The sequence below is a fragment of the Anopheles coluzzii genome, chromosome X (assembly GCF_943734685.1).
Source record: "Anopheles coluzzii chromosome X, AcolN3, whole genome shotgun sequence".
In the NCBI taxonomy this organism is placed as follows: Eukaryota; Metazoa; Arthropoda; class Insecta; order Diptera; family Culicidae; genus Anopheles; species Anopheles coluzzii.
Genome location: NC_064669.1, coordinates 24,916,031 through 24,941,996, shown reverse-complemented (window position 1 = coordinate 24,941,996; position 25,966 = coordinate 24,916,031). Strand labels below are relative to the sequence as shown.

Here is a 25,966-nt window from a genome sequence, read left to right as displayed (position 1 = left end):
ATTAGACTCTATACAGATTTTGACAAAAGCCTGTTTTGGCCGATTTATAATAAAAAAAATGAATGAAAAAATTTTGACACACAAATTGGAATGGTTTGTTTACAATTCGACTGGTTGCAACTGGATTGCAATCGTGCAATAGATGTTTTAGGTTGAATTGTTAAATTATTGTAAATCTAATTTTAATTATGTACTTTCTATTGGACTTGTGTCGAATGTAGAAATTTGATTCATATTTTAGTGAAATGAAAAAGAAATAATTTTATTTTTTTATTTCTCATAGAGTTTCATCTCGCGAGTTACCTTTCCGTCCAAGAACAGTCCTGTGATCTAGTGATGGGCGTTTCGGAGCGCACCAACCCGTTAGTCTGGAGCCGGCTCCGACTTTTTCCCGAAGCCGGCTTCACACCAACGGCTCCGGAGCCAGCTCCGCTCCGACGACTTCGGAGCCGGCTCCGCTCCAACGGCTCCGCACCAATGGCTCTGCAGCCGGCTCCAGACTAACAGCTCTGCATTCACGGCTCCGTTCCAACGGCTGCGTAGCCGGCTTCGGGCCCACTGTTCTGGAGCCGGCGACGAATCAACGGTTCTGGACCAACGCCTCCGGACTAACGGTTCAATAGAGCATTGTACGATAGCGTAATAAAAAAAAGAATATATCTTCTCGTGGAAGCAGTATTGACATGTATGACGTTGTGTAGCATTCGTTGGTCTCGCCTTTCGTAACTATATTCGAAACTCATCGATTTTTTTGATAAATTATTTTAAGCATGACCTTCTCCGCTATTTACGGATTTCCTCGATTGAAACTTTATTGAAAAAGTTTGTTTGGTCCCTTGTGTTAAATCCAGCTCAGGAGCCGTTGGAGCTGAGGCGGCTCCGGAGCCGTTGGAGCTGAGGCGGCTCCGGAGCCGTTGGTGCAGAGCCGGCTCCGGAACCGGCTTTGGAGCCGTGGGTGCGGAGCCGGCTCCAAAATTATCTGGAGCCGGTCGGAGCCGGCTCCGACTTTGGAGTAAATTACCGTTCCTTCATAAAAGCAACTGCTATTCGTGATGGTTGAGGAGCCGTTTTTTTACTATTACTCTGTATACTGCTCTGTTACTCTGTGGCTGTTACGCCACCACGCGGAAAAGCATACTAGCGTCATATACCACATATACTAGTATCTCTTCCCTCCTAACAGCAAAGCATGATGTACCCAGAACATAAATAACCAGCAACAGCGACTTTAGGGTCCAACAGGTCTGACACGCAGACTGGATGCAAGTGACCACTTCATATTTCATCTCAGCCCACTACAGTATAAACTGTTACAACGAGTTTTTCGTATAACTAGCATATTCAAATGCTCTACAAGTACCTTTCTTCACGAGGAAAATCTCGCATTACGATCCGAGGTGTGTCGTATGATAATATTTTTCATTTTTTATAGAGGCAGATAAACCCTATTTACATTATTTCATTTTTCCTACAAATTATATGATAAAGAGCAGGAAAAAGAGATGAATATGAGGATCACCGAGTAAAGAACTTGTGAAGGGAGAGTAGTGGTTGAGCCGGGAAGTAAATGTTGAACGGTCCTGTTGTAACAATTATAATTACGAAATAAACCATAAGTATATTTGTGCTTATGCATAGTGGTTATTTAAGTTATTGTCCGCGGTTCCATGTCGGTTCGTTGCAGTCGTCGTGTTCGAGACGTTCGTCTATGCTGCCACTGTTGCCGTTCCAGTTCAAAGAAAACAAATGTTCATTCCGTTCTGGCTGCAGCCTTATTCCTGTGGGGGTCGATGATTCATGTCACCTTGGGTGTAGCTTAAGCAGTGTTTGAGTAAGGACGAGACCATGCCACACAAGCTTCTACTTTTTCATCATCTCAGCACCGCAATTTCGAAGGAGGGATTCGCATCATCCCCGCTGCCGCAAGTTCGTCAGCGCCGTCGCGGTCCTTGCTCGGGTCAAGTGCAATAGCGGAACGAAAGTGATGCCGGTAGCATTTTTTTTTGCACCACATCATCACAGGTTCCCTGACCAACATCGTCAAAAGGGTGTCATCACATCGATACTCTTTCACTGAATTATTCCGTGTCCGTTCCACTCCGAATAAAGGACGAGCTGTTATGCGCGAAGCAACATGGGATCTGGCCACTTCCCACACGAGGGGCAGCATCTGGAATAACCCAGTTTGGACACTGCTGCTGCTGGGCGGCATGAACCCTCGTCCACTGAAGCTGGGACTGCAATATCAAACCTGTAGAACAATTGAAACTGATGAGACAATCCGACGTTATCCAGGGCATGTAAGCAAAACTGACTCAGCATTAACCAATCCAACATAGAAGTCATATTCTATAAATGATATAACGAGCTAGCATTAAGAAAAAATGTAGCAGTAATTTCGTCTTCTGTAAACTTATTTATGTTGTTCATGCCAAGCAACAGCTGGCCGGCATCTATTTTGACAGACAAATTGTAAACAAGGTATCCATAATGGTGACCCTCTAAAACGTTCTGTCGTAACCTGTATGGAGTCTAATAACCTTGCTGTTAAGCATAAATGACTGTACAGCACTGTACGCGATGACATGTGAAACATGTTAACCTGTATGGCAGCACTGGCGCAAGCTATTGTGTCTTAGGAAGCTTCATCGTGTCAAGTGTCAAACTTGTAGACAAAAGCGTCTGTCGTTGTAGTGCTCCCGAAAGAATTGGAAATTCAGTGTTGCTATTAAACAAAATTGTCCAAAATAGGCCAGAATTCGTCTTTCGAGCTCTTATAAAGTGGGAGTCCATCAATGTTTATATTTAGCGATATACTGTCCAGCTAATGAATTGCTGGGAACGCCTGCTCAAGGCACGCTCCAACTCCATTATGCCAATATTTACCATCACCTATCGTGTCTTTTTCTACATTTCGGTCAGTTTTTAGAAAAGTCCGTGGATCTTACGGAAAAAACTCCCGATATCCTTTTGTCCAGTAAACCCATAAGCGACTTCAGGGCATTTTTTATTATGTTGAAACCGGACCTGCTTTGAAGATCGTTGTACAGTTGTTCATCATCATTAATAGAGTTTTGAACGGGAGTTACACTTGGGCGATGAATTTCATCATTTACAGCTGGGAAAAACTTTTGTTGTTGTCCCAATTGTAGAGATTGTGTGGATTCCCGAAGCGGTGCTTTGATGTTTCCTCGGGACCAAAATCCATGCGACTTTTCGCTAACGGATTGATTTAATGGCGCCCGATTAGACGATCCGATAGAAGCACTTTTCAGGCTTAACGGATTGAGCGAGATACACCGTCGCGGCGACACGATACATGTTGCATACATGTGTACTATATTTTAAGAGCCCCCCTCGCTTTCTTTCGGATTGCAATGTGTTCAGACACACTTAAAACTTCGTTTAACAGATTTTATATTCGTTTTTTATTTTTCACTTTCTTTTCTGAAGTACATTCTTTCATACACACATCCTCCCCCAGGTATTTTTCAAAGATTTTTCGACGAAACTAAAAAAAAAACTAACGCACACAACTAGATCCGCGAGAGAGTGCGAATCGGCAAAGAGCCTTTCTACATACAGCGAGAATGCTGCTGAGAAATAACTGACAGCATGCTTTGACAGCGACTGACAGCATTTTCGGTGAGAGAATTCTCCTCGGCATGCAAAGAACGATGGAGCTGAGAAAAATTGAATTGGCAGTTTATAGCGATCGATCAATTATAGTTTGCATTTTGCCGTCTAATAATCGTAGATATATTATTAAAAAGTAAAAGAAATTTTTTTGGCTTCATTTTAGCGATTGAAATGGATTTTTTCAACATCATTTTAAAAGTCTCATCTCGGCGCTTTTCAGAGAGCTTCTACACACACCAGCGTGAGAAACCGGTTGTCAATTCTCTCCCGCTTGGCAAAGAGTAACTCATTTTGATGCCTCTCGCTACCCCTGGCCTTAGTTTTAAAGGAATCATGCGACACACTCGCACTCCACTACCCCATCCCATGGAAAAACGCTCCCACCATCGAGGTGTTGACCAAAATTTCGCTATGTGCATGAGACACACACTCGCACTCCTCCAGCCCTCCACAGCTGAACGCTCCCACCGTTGCGAAGTTTGCGAGAATTTTTGCTCTGAGCGTGAGATCCTGAAGCACCAGAGATGACACTATGTGTAAAGACGATCATAATTCGGTATGGTCAAAATGCGTCGATTGTCGTTTCATTTATCTGGTAATGATGTATTCACTTCATCAAAATTTTAAACGTTCACAACTAGACTGATAACAATATTTGAATTTTTAATCAGAATAAAACCAATTCATTTGAAGCAAAATAAATTCCATTATACTTTATTTTGACCATATGATCAACACTTGTACATAGTGCCATTTACTTTGTGTTCTTCACTCTCGCGCTGTGTTTTGATCGTTCGAAACTCATTGCCAGAACGAATGCAAATTTCATATGGGAATGATCGGTGCCGGAAGAGGCAGCGAAAATTATGAAATGATAATAGAAAAGTGGTTAAGTTAATCGTGAAAGATGTCAACGCAGACGTAAATGTAGTATGTTTTGTTACATGATCTACGGGTAAGTGCATGCATAAGAAGAAGAATCTTCCAAATGATGTTTGTGTTCAAACAATCGTACTGCTTTCAATGTTTGTTTATTTTTCTATTATTTTCCATCACACCTAGCTATTTCATTACCAAAGCTCCTGATAACAGATCAAAGCAGATGGATCGGGCATACAGAGTCGCCGTTTAATTTAAAATATCTGCGTGATCGGTAAGTTTTAAATAGTACTAGTTTTGTTCACCATTCTAATGCTCGATTTATCTTTCATTCCTCAAGCAAACGCATCAAACAGCAAGTGTTTTTCCTTCCAACAGCACGCACCATCGGTGGTGCAGCAGCTAACGTTTTGTTCGCCTAGCGCGCACCATCAAGAATTGATATTTTGCCAAACAGTACTGTGAATAAAAAACTGCACACTTACTGTAGGAATTTCCTGGAATTTTTTGGTCGGCCTACGCTCGCGGGAATGGTAGGTCCGTTGAGAGAAGGAAAGAAAGGGTGGGAGCGAGGATTAACCAAAAACGCGGCATTGAGAATGAGGGGAGGTGCGCTCAGCGCTCACGCTGGGACACTCACGATGCTTGAAATAAAATGTTAACAAGCATCGATTTCAAGCATGCATGTCGCGCGACATTTTGCCAAGCGGGCTCACAGCCATCTCTCAGCTGCATTCTCGGTGTATGTAGAAACGCTCAAAGAAAAAAAAAACACATACACACACACCTCCTCCTCCCCTTGGTGTTTTTCGCAAAGTGATCCCGTAGAACGTGAACGCAAAAACACACACACAAAGCACGCAGGCAAGCACACACACACCCCACTCCTCACCCCCCACCCCCCTCGTGTTTTCGCAAGGTGATTCCGTAGGAGATCACGAAACAGCAAAAAACACGCACACAGCCACGCAAGCATGCAAGCACACATACACAGCCACGCACGCATGCAAGCACACATACACACACATACACAGCCACGCACGCATGCAAGCACACATACACACACATACACAGCGCACGCACGCACGAACGCACGAGGGAGCGTAAAGGTTCTATACGTTGCCGGTCGCCCCCTCCCGTGTTCTCGTTCTCCGAGAAGGCTGATGTGTGCACGTTTGTGCGTGTACCTTTGCCGTCCTGTAAGCTGGAGGATGAGTTCAGCGCTGTTGAAGAAATGAAAGTTAAGAATAAGATTACTCACTCTTTTTTCGTACGCTTTGTGAGTTATCATAACTTACCTTATTGCAAACAAAATCCGGAATGAAGCTCCTCGTTTAGAATATTCCGCATTCGATCACATTCTCGGCGATGCTCGACGCCATCAGTGGATGAAAGTAGGAATAGAAACAAAGAAAAGCATCAGTCACCATCAGCATCATCTTACTCTCACACTTTTACATCGGTTGATGATTCTTACCTTTTCAATTTCACCAAAACAAACAGCGATGGAACCAAATCCAGAACACCAAAATCACACACGACTTCTGGAGCAAACCGACACATCCTCCCCTCCAATTGTTTGCCACAGACTGACGTGTGTGTCAGCAGCAATGTTCTTGATGCGGTGAGCAACGGTAAAGCACACACAAGAAGAAGCGAGACGGCTATACGAGTAGCGACTTACGCCGCCGCACAGACAGCGCGCGTCATAATTTTATGCGCGAAAATCTTAAAATTTAAGTTATTCATGACAAATTGTATCGACGTTTTCATACTCTGACGAACTTTTACGAAAGAAATGTCAAAACTTAATGTAGTGCAATCAAATTTAGTGCAATGTCATTAGCAGAACATAATATTTTGATATTTGTTTGTATATTCAGATCCTAGGAGCTACTACTTTTTTAACAATAACTGTAGAGACACAAATTTTGTCGGAGTCCAGAACAGCAACAGGGAAGATGTCGCCCTCTTGGCAGAAATCGCCTGTACACTCTGCTTCTCGCTACCCCCGCTCTACACTTGCGAGCAATCATGCGACACACTCGCACACTTCTATACGTCTCCACCCCTGAACGCTCCCATCGTTGAGGTGTTGAGCAAAAATCGGCTCTGAGCTTGAGAGACACACTTGCACTCCACCAACCCCCCATGACCGATTGCTCACGTCATTGCGATGGTGGGTTATTGTTACATCTGTATGTGAGATCCTCGCTCTCACTCCGCCATGCCTTACCAACCTACTTCATGCCGCAATGCTTCCACATTTGCGGTGTTGGTAAAATTTTCAATCTGATGAGAGAGCGAAAGAAACTATGGGCGAATCATAGTTCTATTTGGCAAAACAGAAATAAAACAGATAAGCATAATTTAATGATATTTAATACAACACACAATAATTTACAATTAGTTTAAGAGTAATAATGATTCTTTAAATGTGTGTTGTGTTTTATATCTTTTTTTCCTGGCAATTGAATGTTGTGCACAAAACTATTCTAAAAATTTGGACAAGTATTGAAGCTGTCCCATAGTGATAAAAGTTATTTTCTTCATCTGCGGTTTGCCTCCCTCGTTTGACAGATATCAGTATTGACAAAAATTATCTTGGTTTGGTTCGGTGAAATTCTGGAGAGATTTATGCTGTTTAACTAATATTATTTCAATAAAGTACAGTTTAATTTGCTTGTGCTTACCGAGCATATAAGTGCAGTTAACCAATATTTATTTAATTGACTTATAGTGTCAGTGTGCGCAAGCGTAAAGGCGTTAAATTGATTTAAATTAGCAGGTAAGTTGTGTAAAGTGTGATGATTGCTGGTGTTTTTTTTTTCTTTTTGAGTTTATAAACTGTATATTGTTATAGGATCCAGATATCCAGTTCGTAACGGCTCGAAGCAACGGGCAATTGTGGATCAGAAAGGAGGAAAGAAAGGGTGAGAGGGGAGAATAGTGAGCGAAAGCACTCACAGCCGGTGAGTGCGTAGCTTAAATGGATAACGGTAGCTTAAACGATCAAGCCTCTCGTGAGCGGGCACTCAGCGTGGCTTAAACTTTTGAATGCCAATAAGTTTTGTTTAAGCTACGAGTTTAAGCCTACATGTCGCGCGATTTCTGTCAGAAGGGCGTACCCTGAGTGTGGAGATGTGTATGTGTATGTGGTGAACGTTGACGCGACAAGCGTATTTTAGGATACAATGCGTGTAGGAAGGGGTAAAATCGCTTGGCTCATTGAAAATACAGGCAAAGTTGGCGCGAAGAAAACGCAACACTGTGGATTGTATGGAAAATGTTGCGCGTTCAATCCGATTGTCATGCAATTGTCCTGGGGGAATGCGTGTAGGAGGGGGTAAAATCGCTTGGCTCATTTAGCGCGTGGCTACGGAGCTGAAAAATTGTTGAAAAATTTTTCAACATTGTCAAAATTGCTTGTCAACTGCAAAAAAGAGCTTTTCTCGTGGCCGCACCAAAAACATACACAAGAGCGACAAAAAGCTCCAACATCTAAATATCATCTATATTTTGTTTAAGAAGCACGAAATAGGTGCATAAATCAATTAGAATCATGCATTTTAGCATTATTATCATAACAATGGGTCACAACTGCGCCAAATAGCTGTTTGTTTACGCTTTTTCACGAACGTCAAATTTTGTCAACTTTTTTCAACTTTTTTTCCTGGCTGCTCCAGGTCACAAAATTTTGACAAAAGCTCAAAAAAGTGACAAAAGCTCACATTTTGAAAATTTTGTCAGCATTTTGGTCAGCATTGGTCACTCCCGTGGCCTTTCGCTTATTGAAAATACAGGCAAAGTTGACGCGAACAAAACGCAACACTGCGGATTGTATGGAAAATGTTGCGCGTTCAATCCGATTGTCATGCGATTGTCCTGGGGGCAGGCAAAGTTGGCGTGAAGCAAACGCAACACTGCGGATTGTATGGAAAATGTTGCGCGTTCAATCCGATTGCCGTGCGATTGTCCTGGGGGTTGTTGTTGGTTCAACTGCATTTTGAAATGGCTGATTTACTGCTCGTAATGTTTCCACTACTCTTATAGGATGTGTTTGCACAATTTTCAGATAGTTTTTAGCTACATTTCGCCTAAAACTTCCACTCGATTTTATTCTGCTCAATTTGTCAGACATGATAGCTACTTTTGTTGGTACAAAAATATGACAACTAGCAACTATTCTCCCAACATTCTTCTTATAATCCTGACGTGTCGGTTTTAAGAGATTATAGAATTAACAAGCGTAATATTAGACAGGATGGTCTTATTGCTTTGAGTTTTAAATAGATCTTAAATTTACGGTTTTTAAAAGCTCTTTACAGCACATCTACAGTGCGATTAAAATAACCCAAAAAAACAACAATTTTGGTTTTAATAGGTGGTTTTGTCTTCTTCTTCTTTGGCTCAACAACCGATGTCGGTCAAGGCCTGCCTGTACCCACTTGTGGGCTTGGCTTTCAGTGACTAATTGATTCCCCCCCATAGCAGGATAGTCAGTCCTACGTATGGCGGCGCGGTCTATTTGGGGATTGAACCCATGACGGGCATGTTGTTAAGTCGCACGAGTTGACGACTGTACTACGAGACTGGCTCAAGGTGGTTTTGTAGGTGTTTTAAAATGTTTTAAAGATGCTCGTATTTCAAAGACTGCTTAGCAAGTAAAAAATATGCATTACGACATTTATTTCTTAGGCCAATCATGATAAAACTTTGATAAGACATGTTTAAGTCTAAAAAGCGTAGGAAATGTTCCTTGGGTTGGCATGTGGAATATCTTCAACAGCTGCAGACTACACCCAAATGGAGAGACCCAGTACGACTGATCTGCCCTGGAATGATGGTAATCGTACGAGAAGATAATGTGCCACCGCCAGTGCTGTAAAATGTCATGAGTATCACGAGATTTTCACCAACGAAAACAATTAACATATCCGTGGTAGCTTGATGCTCATTGCTGATAGTCAATAAAAGTGCGCCATTACATGCTGAACACGACATGTGAATTCTTGAGTCCAACACGATACTCTGACTGACAAGCTTAGCTTAATGCCGGCGCAAGCATTATCATGATTTTTTTCTGGCTGTGAACAGTGCTGCCAAATGCCACTGTTTCAATCATCAACACTCATGACTGAAACGAAGCTCATATAAGATCACGTACACAACTGAGATGATCAGTGACTATACTCAAACAGTTATAAAATCAATCACATGCTTGGTGACATTTAGTTTAGCACCCAACTTTTGATCACTCACTTGGTCACGACATTGTTGTCGGCGATAATCGCGACATTCTTGGAATATACTTGGCGCGTAGGCTCTAGCAACAAAATGAGCATGCTTTCTCTCTCTATCTGTTTTGATTATCTGTCGGGTCAAACAGAGCGAGAAAACATGCTCATTTTGTTTCTTGGAACCACTCGCACGCAATGCATATCTCCCGTGACCATCGCGATGATCACCGACTGCAAATGTCGCGACCAAGTGATTGAACACGAGCTGGTTGCACACAATGTCACCAAGCATGCGATGGTCGCACCAACTGTTTGAGGCTCGCCTCTGATCTTCGCAGTAGAGCTCGTGACGCTGAGATGATTTTGTTTCAGCCAGAATTTGTCATGACTATGTCAGTGACATTTTGCAAAACTGATCAAAGTAAAAAAAGTCGTGACATAGTGACTGACCAAGCGATGGTCGCAAACATGTCATGAGCATGTATTAGTCACACCAATCTTTCTGAGTATCACCTCTGATTATCACAATTGAGTACGTGACGCTGATATGAATTTTGTTTCAGTCAGATTTTTTTATGACATTGATAGTGACATTTTGCAGCACTGGCCACCGCTAAAATGGCCATTAGCGAGAATAATCGATGTACACCCAGGACCAGACGGCACCGTAAGAGTAGTCACGTTACGTACACCACAAGCAAAAGAACTTAAGAGGCCAGTTAATAGAGTTTGCGTACTACCGTTGGAAGCCAATGAACATTATACGATGAAAGGAAACACATGAACTGAGGCGAAAATCTCGTGCGACAGTTTTTTTTGTCGAGTTAAACATTTGGTTAGTTTTTGTCGAGTTATTTTTTTTTGCACATAATCTACGAAAGTGAGAAGCACATCTATTATTATTATTATTATTATTATTATTATTATTATTATTATTTTTGTAATCTTCAACGGGCCGTATGGCCTAATTAATATGTAACAGTTCAATAAAAAAAAAAATACATAGCAAAAACAAGATTTGCATCGCAATTCACTGCGGCCACGGCAAAAGCCGGAGACGTTCCTTGAAACACTGAGCTGAGATGTCGAAGTCGAAGCAATCCGAGACAGTGTTGAAGACAGCCGACATGCGGAACATAGGGTCAGGCCGACCAGCACTGGAACGGGGTTGAGCGAGCCGTAGAGTTTCTTTAGACCTAACCCGTCCGGCAAAATGATTGTATTTTTTGAGTGATCTCCACGCAAACAATGAGACCCCAAATTTTGAGTGATTCAGGCCGAGGGGTAAGAGGAAGCTTGAGGAAGCAAGGAGAAACGCGCGGCGATGAGATTTCGCATTCTGTTTTACACGCGCGCTTCACTAACAGCAATACAAATATCGTGCTTTGACGAGCCGTCTGTGCATGTGTGTGTCTTCTTTCAGCGAGCTCAACAACTTGGAGCTGCTCGTCACATCGTGTTGTCTCGCTTACACTACAGCATCGAACCATCGCTCCGTATGTACCCCGTCCTACGCGTACAAAACCACCAGTACAGCGCGACGCTTTGTCGGAGATGGTTGTGCGCGTTTCGTTCTAAGTCCCGCGCGCAGTATTTGTGCGTTGATGCGTGAAGTGAACAGTGTGTAGCGGAACTTGGGGCAAGTGTGCCACCTTAAGCATTTCAAGTTATAACTCACTAAAACGTGTTTTTCAAAAGCCGATTTAAATATCATAACCATTTTACATCTATTTCCTCACTTATAAATAAGTTTCGCTTGAAAAAAGTGCAAATAAAACAGTTTTTGAAGCGTTTTAAAAAGGGTCCAAAAAGACGTTGTTTTTTGGGCTATGGGGCAAGAGTGCCACTCGTATGGGGCAAGACGGCCACCTGGTTAAAATAACCGTATTTCTTAGATAATTGGAAATTATTACGTTTGTACCACTAGTGTATGTATTCCTACATGTATTTAGTCACCAATGAACCCTTTTTGACCACCAACTGTACCACAATATGGTTTGTTACTGTTCTGTTTTTCTGGCGTGGAATCCGCTCACAATAGCGCACCATTCCGCAGCACGCTACAACGATGTTTACATTTTTGACAGCTCGCGCCTATGAAAGATGGTGGCACACTTTCCCCAAACAGAGATGGCACACTTGCCCCAAAAGTTGTAACTTTTTTTAAATTGAATTTTTCAGTGACAAAAAGAAAGTTTTTTTCAACTAACCCCACAAAAAAATTTCACGTTTTCTCAGCTATACGGTGGTGTAAATATTTTCTCGGTTGATTGTTGGCATGATTTTTGAGAGCTTATTTGATTGGATTAAAAAATTATAATATTCTGCTCAATTTTGAAACTCAACATAAATCAGTTCATAACAATGGGAAATACCGATTGATCTATATGAAATTTGGCTCAGTATACCCAGTCATTGGAAAGCAACCAACTGTATACAAAATTGATCATTAAACTAAAGTTTTCAAGGAAAAATGCTTGGTGGCACTCTTGCCCCGTATGGCACACTTGCCCCAAATTCCGCTACAACCAAAAAACTCTACGTAACCGTACTACCGCCTACCCGGGTAGTCCATATATTTTGTATGGAAGAATGATGTTTTTCATGATTAGAAGCGTATATCTTTTGAATGAATGAAAACTAACTTATAGGTTCATAAAAATTTTTTAAAACATATCGTAGGAAAATTAGTATTTCAAAAATCCTATCAATATTTTGTTCAATCGAAAATATGTTGTAACTCCAACACCGCATATTTTGAGGGGGGGATGCTTACGTATATTTCTAAGTTTAACTTACGTTTCTTTCAAAAGTTATATAAATTTTTCAGTTGTTTTGCTTGTTGTATAATAATATATGTTGATGATCTATAAAATATTCTCATCATGTTTTTTACGGTCTCCGATTGCCTCTAGACAATTTGGGAGCCAGCTCCGCTCCCACATCGCGAAAGAAATGGTTTAAAATTAACAGTCGTTAAAACTCTGGTTAATAGTCGTTTAAAATTGCTAGAATTTGGCATCGCGAACGCATTGAGTTAATTTGTTAATTTTAACGACTGGTCATATGCCGTCGTTAAACAAACGACTGTCAAGAGCGTATGCGATACAAATTAACAGTCGTTTAATTATACTGCTCGATTTTTTTACCCGTGTTTGCCTATATGCGATATCGAGCAGTCGTTAACTGTTTTGACGGTCGTTTATTTTAACAGGAATGAACAACAAATGAACTCGGTTAAACCAAAATGAACTTTAAACTACTGTTAAAATGTGTTCATTTATTCGCGATGCCGGCTAATGTTAATAACAATGGGTCGAGGTAAACATTGTACCGATGATCAGCGCCATATAATTAAGCGAATGGCGGCTGCTGGCATTAAGCGCAAAACGATCGAGTTTGTAATGGAACGATCGCGCACTTTTGTCGCAAACGCGCTTCGGACATCCGAAATGTGTTTGGACAACCAAAACGCGCTTGGACAACTGAAACGCGCTTGGATAACCGAAACGCGCAAGTCAACCGGACGTCCTCAGAATACCACGGCGAAAGAACACCGTAAAGTTGTTAATAGATCGAAAAAACACTGATCGCGAGGGCGGTGGTTCTGCTTATTACATCAAAAACCTAACCCAAAACTCAGAAAAACTACTAACAAATCTATACGAAACGACATACTTGTGAAACAAACACACACACCAATACACATTCAAACATACATACACACACACACACACACACACACATGCACACACACACACATGTTCACACACATACACACACATACACACACACACAAACACAAACACACAAACCACACATAAACCTGTCCCAACAGGTGCATGCTGCGTTGAAAACACCAGGGTTCTATCTTTATGTCCGATACTGTATTTGTATTGGTGTTAGTGAAGCCTGCGTGTAAAACAGAATGCGAACTCTCACCGCAGCGCGTTTCTCCTTGCTTCCTGAAGTTTCCTCTTACCCCTCGGCCTGAATCACTCAAAATTTGGGGTCTCATTGTTTGCGTGGAAGTGTTCGGGATGGTGCATAGATATCGACTCGATGCAACAAAGGCGATGTGTCGATAGAGCCATTTAGCAATCCAGCGATGAAAGAGCACTGTGCATTGCGTCTTCTAACCGAAAGAGGTTCAAGGCCTAGAAGATGGCACCGCGCAGCATACGGAGGAAGATTATTGCGATCCTGCCAGGGAAGTAGGCGTAGGGCATATCGCGTGAGCTTACGTTGAATCGCCTCAAGTCGAGCAATTGAAGAAGCGGTAGTTGGGCTCCAGACTACGCACGAATATTCCAGAACCGAACGAACGATACAGTTGTAGACAGCTTTAATGCACATGGGGTTGCGGAATTCATTAATTGTCCGGATAACCACGCCAAGTAATTGATTTCCTCTGGCTACAACGTCATCGATATGCTGTTTAAAGTTCAAACTAGAGTCAAGCAGAACGCCCAGGTCTTCGGCATGATTTTGTCGATTAACTGCAGTGCCGTCCATGAAGTAGGTCTCAGTGAATGGGCTCCTGCATCGACTAAAAGACACACAGTAGCATTTCTCGATGCAGATAGTCAGTCCGTTACGCTTGCACCACGAACAGAAACTTTCGATGCAGTCTTGCAGGAATGTACAATCACCTGTGTTGTGAATAGGCGCAAAAATTTTTGCGTCGTCGGCAAACAGACTGATACTGTCGGTAGGTAAAGCGAGGGTAACATCGTTGATGAACAATATGAAGAAATCTTAAAGATCGATCACTTAAAGATCGAAGACGGCAATTATGAGCCAGCTCTAGAGAAACTAAAGCAGAGGTACGAAAAACCTTTAGAGGCAGCTGTGAAACATATCGATCGATTCATGAAGCAACCGGCAATTATTAAACCATCGGCAAGCGACTTACGATCATTGCATGATATTTCCGACGAAGTGCTACGAGCACTGGCAGCTATGAAGCAAGAAGGACGGGATATTTGGCTAATACATATTCTTATAGAGAAGCTAGATCCTGAAACAAAGCAGCTGTGGTGTCTTAAGCAAGCCGAAGAAGGTGATAATGTGATGAAGTTGGACATATTTCTGAAGTTTATCGATGATCAAAGCTCAGCGTTGTTTATGGCAAAACCACTTCCAGAAAGACCAGTAGTAGCAAGATATGAGAGACGTGAAGCATCTAAAGCATTGACAGTTGGCGTTGTTGAGAACTCAGTTAAAGTTTGTGGCATTTGTCAAGGCACACATAATACGTCAAATTGCACTAATTTCAAATTGATGAGCGTAATGGAAAGATTAGGTGCGGTTAAATCGTTGGCCCTGTGTTTCAACTGCTTACAAAAGGGGCACAGACTACCACAATGCAAGGCAGTGCAAAATTGTCACCTATGTCACAAATGCCACCACACATTTTTGCACATAACAGATCTAAGAAAACAGCCATTTGATAGAACGATTGAACGACCCAATTGCTTAGTCGTGTCCCAAGAAAAGGAACAGAGACAAGATAATGTTATAAAAAAAGGAATTAGTAGAAAGGAAGAACATGTACAAACAATTCTTAGTGCGAGCACTGTTCCAAAATCGAAGGGGCAAATTGTATTATCCACTGCTATGGTTGATATTTACGATGATTCGGGAAACCGATTTGCATGTAGAGCCCTTTTGGATTCAGGATCGCAACTTAATTTCATCACGACTAGAATGGCAAATATTACGACACAAAAAAGAAGAAATATTGACTGCGTAGTAAGTGGCTTTAATGGAAATGAAGTGCGTATTTTACAAGATATGAATATCAACATAGCATCACGCATAGAAAAATGTATGTTGAATATTGATGTGCTCATCACTCCTAAGATCACGAACGAGTTGCCTGAAAGATCATTTGATATTTCTGAATGGAATATTCCTACCGATATCGAGCTAGCTGATCCTACCTTTAACATGAGAGGAAAGGTAGATATATTGATCGGATCAGAATGGTTTTGGAATCTGGTTAAGCCTAATCAGTTTGAGATGGGAAAGAGTCTTCCTATACTAACCAAAACATCGCTTGGATGGATAGCTGGAGGAGTCATTAATACTAATGTCCAAGTAATAGCGCAAACATTCTGTTTAACGAATAACGATGCACTAGCTGATATACTTACAAATTTCTATAAGATAGAAACATGTGATGAATACGTTCAAACACGAGACGACGATGAAACTGTAGCACACTTTAATGAGACACATCGTCGAGACGCTGATGGAAGATTTTGGGTTCGCCTTCCATTCAAACCCAATTGTGAGAAGTTAGGTGATTCAAAAGAGATAGCCATGAAGAGGCTAAGTACAATAGAAAGACGCCCAGCTAAACAACCAGAAATTAGAGAACAATATTCAATATTCATGCGTGAATATACAGAATTGGGTCATATGAGAAAAATTTCGAAACATGAAGAAGGCGATGCGAATGATGCCTATTACATACCACATCATTATGTGCTGAAGCCGTCGAGCACAACCACGAAGCTAAGAGCAGTTTTCGATGGATCAGCAGCTACGTCGAATGGTATAGCACTTAATAATATTTTACGGAAAGGGCCGACGGTTCAAAGAGAACTATTTACAATATTATTGAGTTCGAGAAGTTTTCGATATGCCATAACTGCTGATATACCCAAAATGTATCGGCAAATTCGAGTGCTTTCACCAGATACTCGATTTCAAAGAATTCTTTGGCGATATTGCGCTGAAGATCCAATTGACGTTTACGAATTGGAAACAGTAACATATGGCTTGACACCATCCCCATTTCAAGCAACTATGTCATTGCTGCAGACTGCATTAGATCATAAAGATGAGTTCCCAGAAGCAGCAAGGGTGCTGGAACAAAATACATACGTTGATGATATAATTGCTGGTGAAAATGATTTAGATCGTGCATGCAAGTTACAGAGAGACTTAGAAAAGATTCTAGCAAAGGCTTGTTTTGGTGCGCACAAGTGGTGTTCAAATAGTAGAGAAGTGTTAGAAAATATCGCAGAAGGAGATCGGGGCTTCAAATTAGAGGTGATAGATAAAAGCTCACCAATCTTAGTGAAAACGCTTGGCGTAGTGTGGAATCCTGATAAAGATTGGTATTCATTTGACGTTACTTGCAGTCAGCAAGAAGCGAATACGAGACGTAAAATATTGAGTGAAGTCGCAAAAATCTATGATGTGCTAGGATTAGTAGGCCCTGTTATAACGTTGGCAAAACTAATACTTCGAGAAGTAAGTGAGCTTAGAACTGGGTGGGATGAGATAGTGCCGCAAGTTACTATTAATAAGTGGATTTGCCTTCGTAATGAACTGTTTGCAATTGAAAGTGCCACGCTGGATTTTTGCAATTAATACTAAAGTGATTGAGCTCCATAGATTTTCGGACGCTTCTGACAATGCGTACGGAGCTTGTCCTGACATTGTGTACGGATAGTCGATGCATCAATGACGATGAAAGTGTAACAATGAATCTAATATGTAGCAAATCGCGCCAACTTAAATAGACTATTGCCAACTAAAATAGAAAAACGAAAGGCTATCACAACACCACGTGCAGAGCTACTTGCTGCACAGTTACTAGCTAGATTGGTTGTAAAAGTGATAGAAGCAATTGATGTGTCATTCAACAAAGTGTATTTGTGGACAGACTCAAAAATTGTAGAAGCGTGGATACGTCACCCTCCAGAACAATTACAAACCTATGTTGCGAATCGTGTTAGAGAAATTCAGGGGTTTACAAAGGACTTTACATGGCGCTATATAACTTCGAAAAATAATCCTGCTGATATAATTTCGCGTGGTGAAACCCCCAAACGATTGTTGACTAATGAAGGGTGGTGGTATGGGCCCTCCTTCTTAAGAACAAAGAGTGTAGTTGAAATGCGTGTGAATCTAGAAAATGATTTTGAGGTTCCTGAGTTAAAGGGCAAGGTGACGTTGATTGCTGCAAGTATGAAAGGAGTAAAGTTGAATTTTGAATTTACCAGTGACTATAAAAGACTGTTACGAATGATGGTGTATATAGTGCGTTTTGCGAAACACAGAGTGTCTAAAGGAAGCGACTTAAAGAAAGATTTACCAACAAGTGCAGATTTAGAGGACAGTTTGAAGGTAATAGTGCGGTGTATTCCACGTGAATCATTTGCGAGTGTTTTTCGAGCGTTAGAAAATGGAAATACGAAACATGAACTATTGAGCTTGAGACCATTTATTGATCCAGTGGATAAGGTATTGAGGGTTGGAGGACGGTTGAAAAGTGCATTTATTCCATATGATAGTCAACATAAGATGCTGTTACCAGCAAACCATAGGTTTGTGGAGATTCTTGTGCGACATTTATATGAAACGAACCTACACCAAGGACAAAAGGGATTGTTAGCAGTGGTTCGTCAACGGTTCTGGCCGCTAAGAGTAAAATCTACTATTAGGAAAGTGATTGCGAAGTGTGTTACTTGTTTCCGAGCAAACCCTACTACCATTGAGCAGTTGATGGGTGATTTACCGTCCTACCGGGTACAACCAGCCCCAGTGTTTCATCAAACTGGTGTAGATTTTGCTAGACCATTTCTAATCAAATCTAGTGCTACTGGAAGAAAGCCATCGATTATAAAAACTTATGTGTGTTTGTTTGTGTGCATGATTACTCGTGCAATACACATTGAGCTAGTTTCCGACCTATCGACCGATGCATTTTTGGCGGCCCTGCGTCGTTTTATAAGCCGTAGAGGCCTTCCTCTTAGAATCTTTTCAGATTCAACAAACTTCGTTGGAGCGCACAACGAGTTGGAAGAACTGGCTAAGATGTTTGCTGAGGAAGAAAATGCTAAGAGAATCGTTTACGAGTGTACCAGCCGCGGAATAGAATGGTCATTTATTCCTCCGAGGAGTCCCCATTTCGGCGGGATTTGGGAAGCTGGTGTAAAACAAGTGAAACATCACCTTACTCGCGTCGTAGGGAGCCATCGATTATCCTATGAGGAACTGAATACGACTCTTATTCAGATAGAAGCAGTACTCAATTCAAGGCCTTTATCTCCTTGTGACGATTTATCTTTTGTGACGGCCTTTATCTCCTAACGATCCTTGCGATTTAACAGCCTTAACATCCGCACATTTTTTGAAAGGGCGAGCAATGCAAACAGCAGCTGAACCATCATATTTAGATTTAAAATTATCCAGACTGTCTAGATGGCAACTTGTGCAAACAATGGTACAGCAATTTTGGAAGAGATGGACTGTCGAATATCTTCCTGAGCTTCAGAATAGGTCAAAGTAGAAAAATGAAGTAACAATTACACAAGGAGCATTAGTATTGCTAAAGGAAACCAATTGTCCTACATTTCAGTGGCCATTAGGTAGAATAATACAGTTACATTCTGGAGCAGATGGTATTGTCAGAGTGGTTACTGTTAAAACAGCAAAGGGAGAATATAGACGAGCGGTATCAGAATTATGCGTTCTTCCCATTGATGATTGAAATACCTATTTCAATGCGGGGAGTATGTTAGATGTAATCGGTGAGTAGTGCACCGACCGCTATAGACGCACATCGATCATCCTCGCTGGATGCTATGACAGCGAGATCAATAGGACAGGTGTACGCGTCAGACCGATAGCGAGGACAATGTATGTGTGCGTTGGACGAAAAAAAAGCGAAGCACGCGGTTCAGGCAAAGAGCAATTGTGAATTATAAAGATTAAATAAAAGTTAACTAAATTGAAGTATTATCAAACAGTATACAAGTAGCCATAATATAAGGAACGATTATAGTAAGTGTTAGTGAGAACGCGTACGTATATAAAAATGCATGAACAATAAATGTTAGAGTCTAAGTTGAACCACCGTACAGAACACATCGGTTTTTGATTGAGTTATTGAAAAGCGTGTTTGAATTTGCAAAACGATGCGAAAGGCCTCTAAAAAAAGAACCTGAGCGATTTAAAAATCAAATTGCGCTTGTGAAAAATAGCATCGGTGCGTTCAAACAACAACTTTTGACAGCTAAACTGAATCTTGAGCTTCTGAAATTGTTTTGCTGACATTTGATTGTGACTTGTAAAACCCTGTAACGTAAGAGAAAAAAAATAAATAAGGAGAATTAAAGATAATTAGAAGAATTTAAATTAAACTTACAGGTTGTTGCAGATCAAAGATGACGGTTTAGGAAAATATGATTAAGCAGCCCATTTATATTAAGATTTAGTGGAGCAACGCTATGATGCTAATGCACTACAGTTTTGCAAAAAAATGTACACCCACGAAATTCTTTTGAACTTTTCATTTTGACAGCATTCATTAGGTAGTTTTATAATGCAGGGAATTGGGGATTGAAGCAGACCGAAACGTACCGTAGAGTTCTCTGAGTGACACCTATACCTAACATCTATATCTAACATCTTTATTTAACAAGGCCAGATCAAAGCGAGAACAAAACAAACGGTTTCAATACCGAGTCTCTCTGAGATTGTTGGGAGGGAGGCAAAAGAGATAGAAAAATTTCTTCACGGCTTAACATCCCTCTCAACACTCTAAGAGAAAGTTTGTATGTAAATCCCTATTGATGGTTCTCTGCTTGTTCTCTGCTCGTTGGTATAAGCACTCAGAGAACTCAAAGAACAATTTTAAAATAAAGCGGCGCTCAGTGATGTCACGGAGCGCATTGAACGCCCTCCGAACAATGATCTATTCCAACTGGCTCGAGCCATCACCACACCCGCTGTCAAAATAAAAAACTCAAACGAAACTCTTTTGTTCACTTTTATTGTGCAAAAACCGTATTGTGTTAACTGCAAGTCGAACAGTTCTTTCAGCTGATATGAAATAAATTCCATGGTTTAAAGTGTATTAATTATCTGATAATCTTTGAGTATAAATAAAACCGCTATTTTTGATAACTTGAATCATGATATACCGTTTACTTACATTTGTATTATTATAGGCGACCTGTGATACCGGCTTGGTCCTTGGTGTATTGGTATGTGCTGGTGATTCTGTTGCTGGTTGTTTCTGCTGATAAGCTGTAGGTATAATTTAAGGGTATTTATATAGTTGTACACAAAAGCAAGCAGAACATTTACTTCCATTATCATCGTTGTAGATATCAATGGATAATTGTAACATCGGAAACAGTGTGGAGGCTTCCAGGAGCGGATACTTGGAGCGGAGTGCGTTTGAAAACTTGGCTTTTAAAAATAGCAAACAAATTAATACACTGACCAACATGACCAACCAATCCATGTGCATTTGAAGCTAGATACAATGATAAAGTTACAGCAACAAAATCAATCTCATTCCGTCCAATCCACTTCTGTTTTAGAATATGTTTTTCTGCCAGAGGAAGAAGACTTTAGACGAATTTAGTTTTCCATTAATTGCATCGCAAGCTAGCCTTGAAGAATTTGATGCTGTTGAAGAGAGCAACCGAAGTGACGGTCAAAGGACGAATGTATGATGCATTAAATTTAACTTTTAACGGGGTTTGTCGTTTGGAATGCTGCTGGAGTAGACAAGGGCGCAGTAAGATCAAAATAAAAATTCCGCATTTACAAAAATGTTTTGAGATTTTTGAGACATATAGCTGTAGCAGTTAGTGTAGATGGAGGAGAGAAAAGGGTTGATTTTTGTTTGTTTCAATGTTTTGTTTTGTGGTTTTGTTCAGCGTTAGTCGAGGAGCATTTAAACGCAAGGCGAAGAAAGGGAAGGATACAAAATAAGATTTAGTGTTATCAGTACTAGCGTATAATTTGAAGTTTAAAAGAATTGTTTAATTCCTATTTTGCTAATTAATTAAATTTATTTTTGTTAATTGAATAAATCCAGAAATAACAACGATGCATTCGATGTAATTCTATTACTTATTCAAATCAAACATTTACGTTTTGAAATATTGAAGTGGTATTAGTTTGAGTGAGTAGTTAATAAATGAATAAATGAGTGAGTTAAAAGTTAACTTTTTTATTCAGGACGAATGATCCAAAAAGGCCGTAATGCTTAAGTAATAGTAAACTTATAATAGTTCTGTAAATTGATACACGATTGTACTCGACAGATATTCAACATCTAGATGACTCCAGGCGATTCCGAACAACTCCGAACGACTCTTGGTGATTCCGGACGATTCTGAATGACTCCGGATAACGCTGGGCGAACCTACCTTCCGCAGTTGATTCCGAAATTATCGAAATTGGATTGGAGTCGACTACGGATTTTTTGCCAACTATTCAAAACAGTTAAATAAAGTATAGCATAATGTCCTTCATTCTTACTACAATTATTTGCAGCAGTACTACCAGTGGCGGATTTAACGGTGCGCGGACTGAGCGGCCGCGTGGGGCCCCGTCAATGTAGGGGCCCCGTGTATGGTAATTCCAGCATATAGAAGAGTGTGTACAGTAGTCTCAGCGAGATAGGGGCCCCATGAATGAAGGGACTCATAAACTATAGGGACGCAGTACAGGGATTCTGAGCACCCCCCCCCCCCCCGCCTGCAAACCATTAAAGTGTGTTTGATTCAAAACTTAATGCAGCAATATGCACCACCCCCCCCCCCCCCCCCCCCCGCTCGACACAAACCGTGGGGCCTCCACTGCTTTTAACGCTTCGGGCCCCCAACACCCTAAAACCGCCACTGAGTACTACTATTACCGAACATAACATTACTTGCTTACAAATTATCTAATGCATAAGTGTCCTGAAACGCTCCCAATCTAACAACGCTATTCGTCAGTCGATTGCTTTGTTCTAATGGGAACGTGTGGTTTATGGTGGCTCGATCACTTACTTCGACAGGCTTAAAATATAATGAAAATACTTGCATTAGAGTGTGTTTAGAATAAAGGTCCATGAAGTGTACTTGCCTGAAGCTCTATCTATTAGAGCGGTTTATTTTCAAGCATCTCCTTAAAGATTAAATAGAAGCAGGCAAAGCCATTCGTGCTGACCTCCCTGCTGCTCATGGATTCATATTAAATGTTTTTCAATGTTTGCTAGACAAAATAGATTGTTACACACAAATTTAACTTAAAGTTTGAAAATATTTAAAATTTTAAAAGGCACCATAATGACAAAACAGTGGTAGTGGGGTACAAATGATTAATTAGGATTTTAGGTGATTGCGGAAGGATATTAGGGAGAGATGATAATCCAAGTGACGGGAAGAGGCATTAAAGACACTCGTTGCATGTAGTATCGGGTGTTTACGACCAACAGGCGTACGACGAGAAGGGATATTTAAAGGGCGACGCATACGAAGAGGACTGAAGGACGTATAAAGATGGATAGAGGAGATCAAATGCGAAACAACATTGAAGCCAAGCAGCCATAGAACGACGAGCTTCCAGAGTTTCAAGACCCAGAAGCCTACATCTATTCTTGTACGACATCTCCCTACTAACGTCCTCTAATTTCTGGATTGCAAATCTGGTGAATGCTCGTTGGACCCGTTCGATACGTTCGATATGTACTTTGGCGGTGGGGGTCCAAAGAACCGAGCAATATTCGAGCGTTGTCTTCACGATTGCACAGTATAGGGATTTTAGACAAACTCGGTCCGTTGCTGCGAGCCGTAAACAAATACAGAAATTACCCGCATTACGCAATACTCGATATACGCGAATTCGCAGTGCGCGATTCATCTAAATTTGACAGCTTTGGGTGTTTTTTAAATTATTCTAATGTTTTGAAATATTGTAAACTCTTTTTGAATTTCACTAATGTTCAAAAACCATTTTGCATCGAATTTGTGCGATAGCTGTTTTACAATAAAAATATTTCATTCAAAACTTTATGCCGATACTTTTTGACCCGCAAACCAGTAGTATAAACTTTTTTTTTTCATATAAATCCGCTACACGCGAAAACTCGAGATACGCTACTGTGCTCGGTCCCGTACGATAGCGTATACCGGATAATTACTGTAGAGTAAAACTGTCACCGCAACTGACAGTCAAATATTCAGCATTTGCGATCGCGAGAGATTCCACAATCTCACCTACAGAGGGCACTGTAACGGGTTCGGGTACAGGGAAGACGAATGACCTCAGGATCAGGAATCGGGTTCCTCGCCATTGCGATTTAGGCGGCGGTCTGGGTCCAATCGAACGAGACAAACAAACACGACTCTGTTCGATAGGAGCTCTGTCAGCTGTTCGATGTCTCATAGACCTGTCATGATGCACTACAATGCGCATATCTTTTCATCTCGAAAATGAATCATTTTCATAGTTTAAATGAATATCCACCTACAGGGGGAGGATTCAACTCATAATTTACTAGTTATTCACATCAATAATAATATAAAAATCATTCAAATTTAATATTGAAAAGTATAAACAAACGTCCATGCGAAAACACATGCAGTGCATAAACATGCATTATGGACACGCAATAATTTAATACGTTTCAAACCTGTATATTTGATGTAATTTGATTTGATTGATTTGGAAGCATTGAAAATATTATTGATAGCTATTTTAAATATTTTGCACGCAATTTTCAGAAGGAAAAGAGACAAACTACGTAAAGAAACTTGAAAATGTTCCGAATTGAATTCTATCCACTGTATCTGTGAGGCGTTTGACAGCCATGGTACTCAAAGCACAGCCCTACTAGAAAAGAGAATGTAAAAGTGTGCCTCTTTCAGGCGAGGGGCATGTAGAAGCAGGGGGAGACGGTTGGAAATACGCGGAATTACGCGGCGGCGAGAGCGTGTTTTGCTTTCAACACAGTTTTCGCACTCACACAATCACACATGTGTGAATGTGTGCGTTCACTTTCAGCCAGCGCGCTCAGTTTGGTTTTCTCGCAGCGGCTTGCTGGTCTCGGTGTCTCGCTCGCACTAGTGCAGCGAGTGTTCCTCGTGCGTTCCCTTTCTTGCTACCACACAAAATCGTCAGTACAGTTCAAGCCTTCGCAGTGTGAGGCCGCGCGCGTTTTAGCCTAAGTCCCGGGCGCTCGATGTAATTTGAAGTGAAGTGTTGAAGTGTTGTTTATTTCAATTCACATTATTACGGCCTCGGCCGTATTTTCAATTGATGAAGTGTTGTGCGCATTGAAATAAAGCTGCGATAATCTTTCATAATTCAACGTGAATATGTAAATTACGCTGCTTTATTTCAATGCTGTTTTACAGTATTCAACATGAACAACATACAGGCAGTAAAGCAGGTGCTTGAAGTGACGATTTTTTTAATTATTTATAATAAAAATATGTGTGGTTTTGTGGAAAGATTGTGGTTAGCGATGTGTGGAACGGTGCCTTAAGTTTCAATAAAGTGTTAAAATATCAAACGAGTTTGATGTGTTTAAGTTTTATTTCGATGCATGCGATTTTATTACGCAGCAAATCACAGTGAACGAAAGCGCACAGCGCACAACGCGCAACGAAAGAAACAAGGGAGAGGGGGTGTTCAGCGCAGCGCGCAAGTGCGGCAACAGCGCAGCGCATACCGAAAGAAACGGGAGAGAGCAAGAACAGCTGATCCGCGCATCCAGCGCAGCGCGAGAGGAAAGAAACGAGAGGGAGGGGGTATCAGCTGATCAGCTGTTTTGTATCGTGAGAGCGCCCCGTGTAATTTGAAGGCATGCGAGAGAGCGCTGCGCGCGCTCACTCTCAATTCGGAAAAAAAATCACTGCGGCTCGACTATGGCGGACAATACAACTTCGACCGAACCCCTTCCCCCTGTTTCTACATGCCCCTCGCCTGTAAATTTCGCTCTCTTTGTCTGTAGGGTAATTTGAAGCCAACCGAGAGAGCGCTACGCGCGCTTACTCTCAATTCGGAAAAAAATCACTGAGGCTCGACTATGGCGGACAATACAACTTCGACCGGACCCCTTCCCCCTGTTTCTACATGCCCCTCGCCTGTAAATTTTGCTCTCTTTGCCTGTAGGGTGGTGGGTATCGATCATCACAGACAGAATTAACTGACATGTTCGAATCGATGTTTGTCTTGTTTGTTTGTTTGTGTCTGACAGTGCACCTCCATATGATTATATGGGTTTGTTCGTGTCGGGTGTCGTGTTCGATTGCTGCTAGAGCGCCCCTTAAACAGTAGCATCACGATAGCGCACGAGATAAGTTAGAAACTGTTTAAAGGTGTACAAAAACCGCGATAAAATAAAATTTACACCCAAAGCGAAACTCGCCATTTTAGATATTTTTGATTCCTATGGA

The 25,966-nt window shown here is 41.2% G+C and overlaps 1 protein-coding gene and 1 long non-coding RNA gene across 4 annotated transcripts in view; one reads left to right on the top strand and one right to left on the bottom strand.

Annotated features, from left to right (window-relative positions):
- Window positions 1-25,966, bottom strand: part of LOC120956088 (uncharacterized transmembrane protein DDB_G0289901) — a 350,743-nt gene that overhangs the window by 12,127 nt on the left and 312,650 nt on the right. The window lies entirely within an intron of this gene.
- On the top strand, window positions 3,206-5,011 carry LOC120958298 (uncharacterized). 2 transcript variants are annotated; one of them, XR_007452122.1, is made up of 3 exons: window positions 3,230-4,594; window positions 4,702-4,792; window positions 4,859-5,011. It is a non-coding gene; the product is annotated as an uncharacterized LOC120958298 (long non-coding RNA). The 2 variants fall into 2 exon arrangements; XR_007452121.1 differs by having other exon boundaries at window positions 3,206-4,594; window positions 4,702-5,011.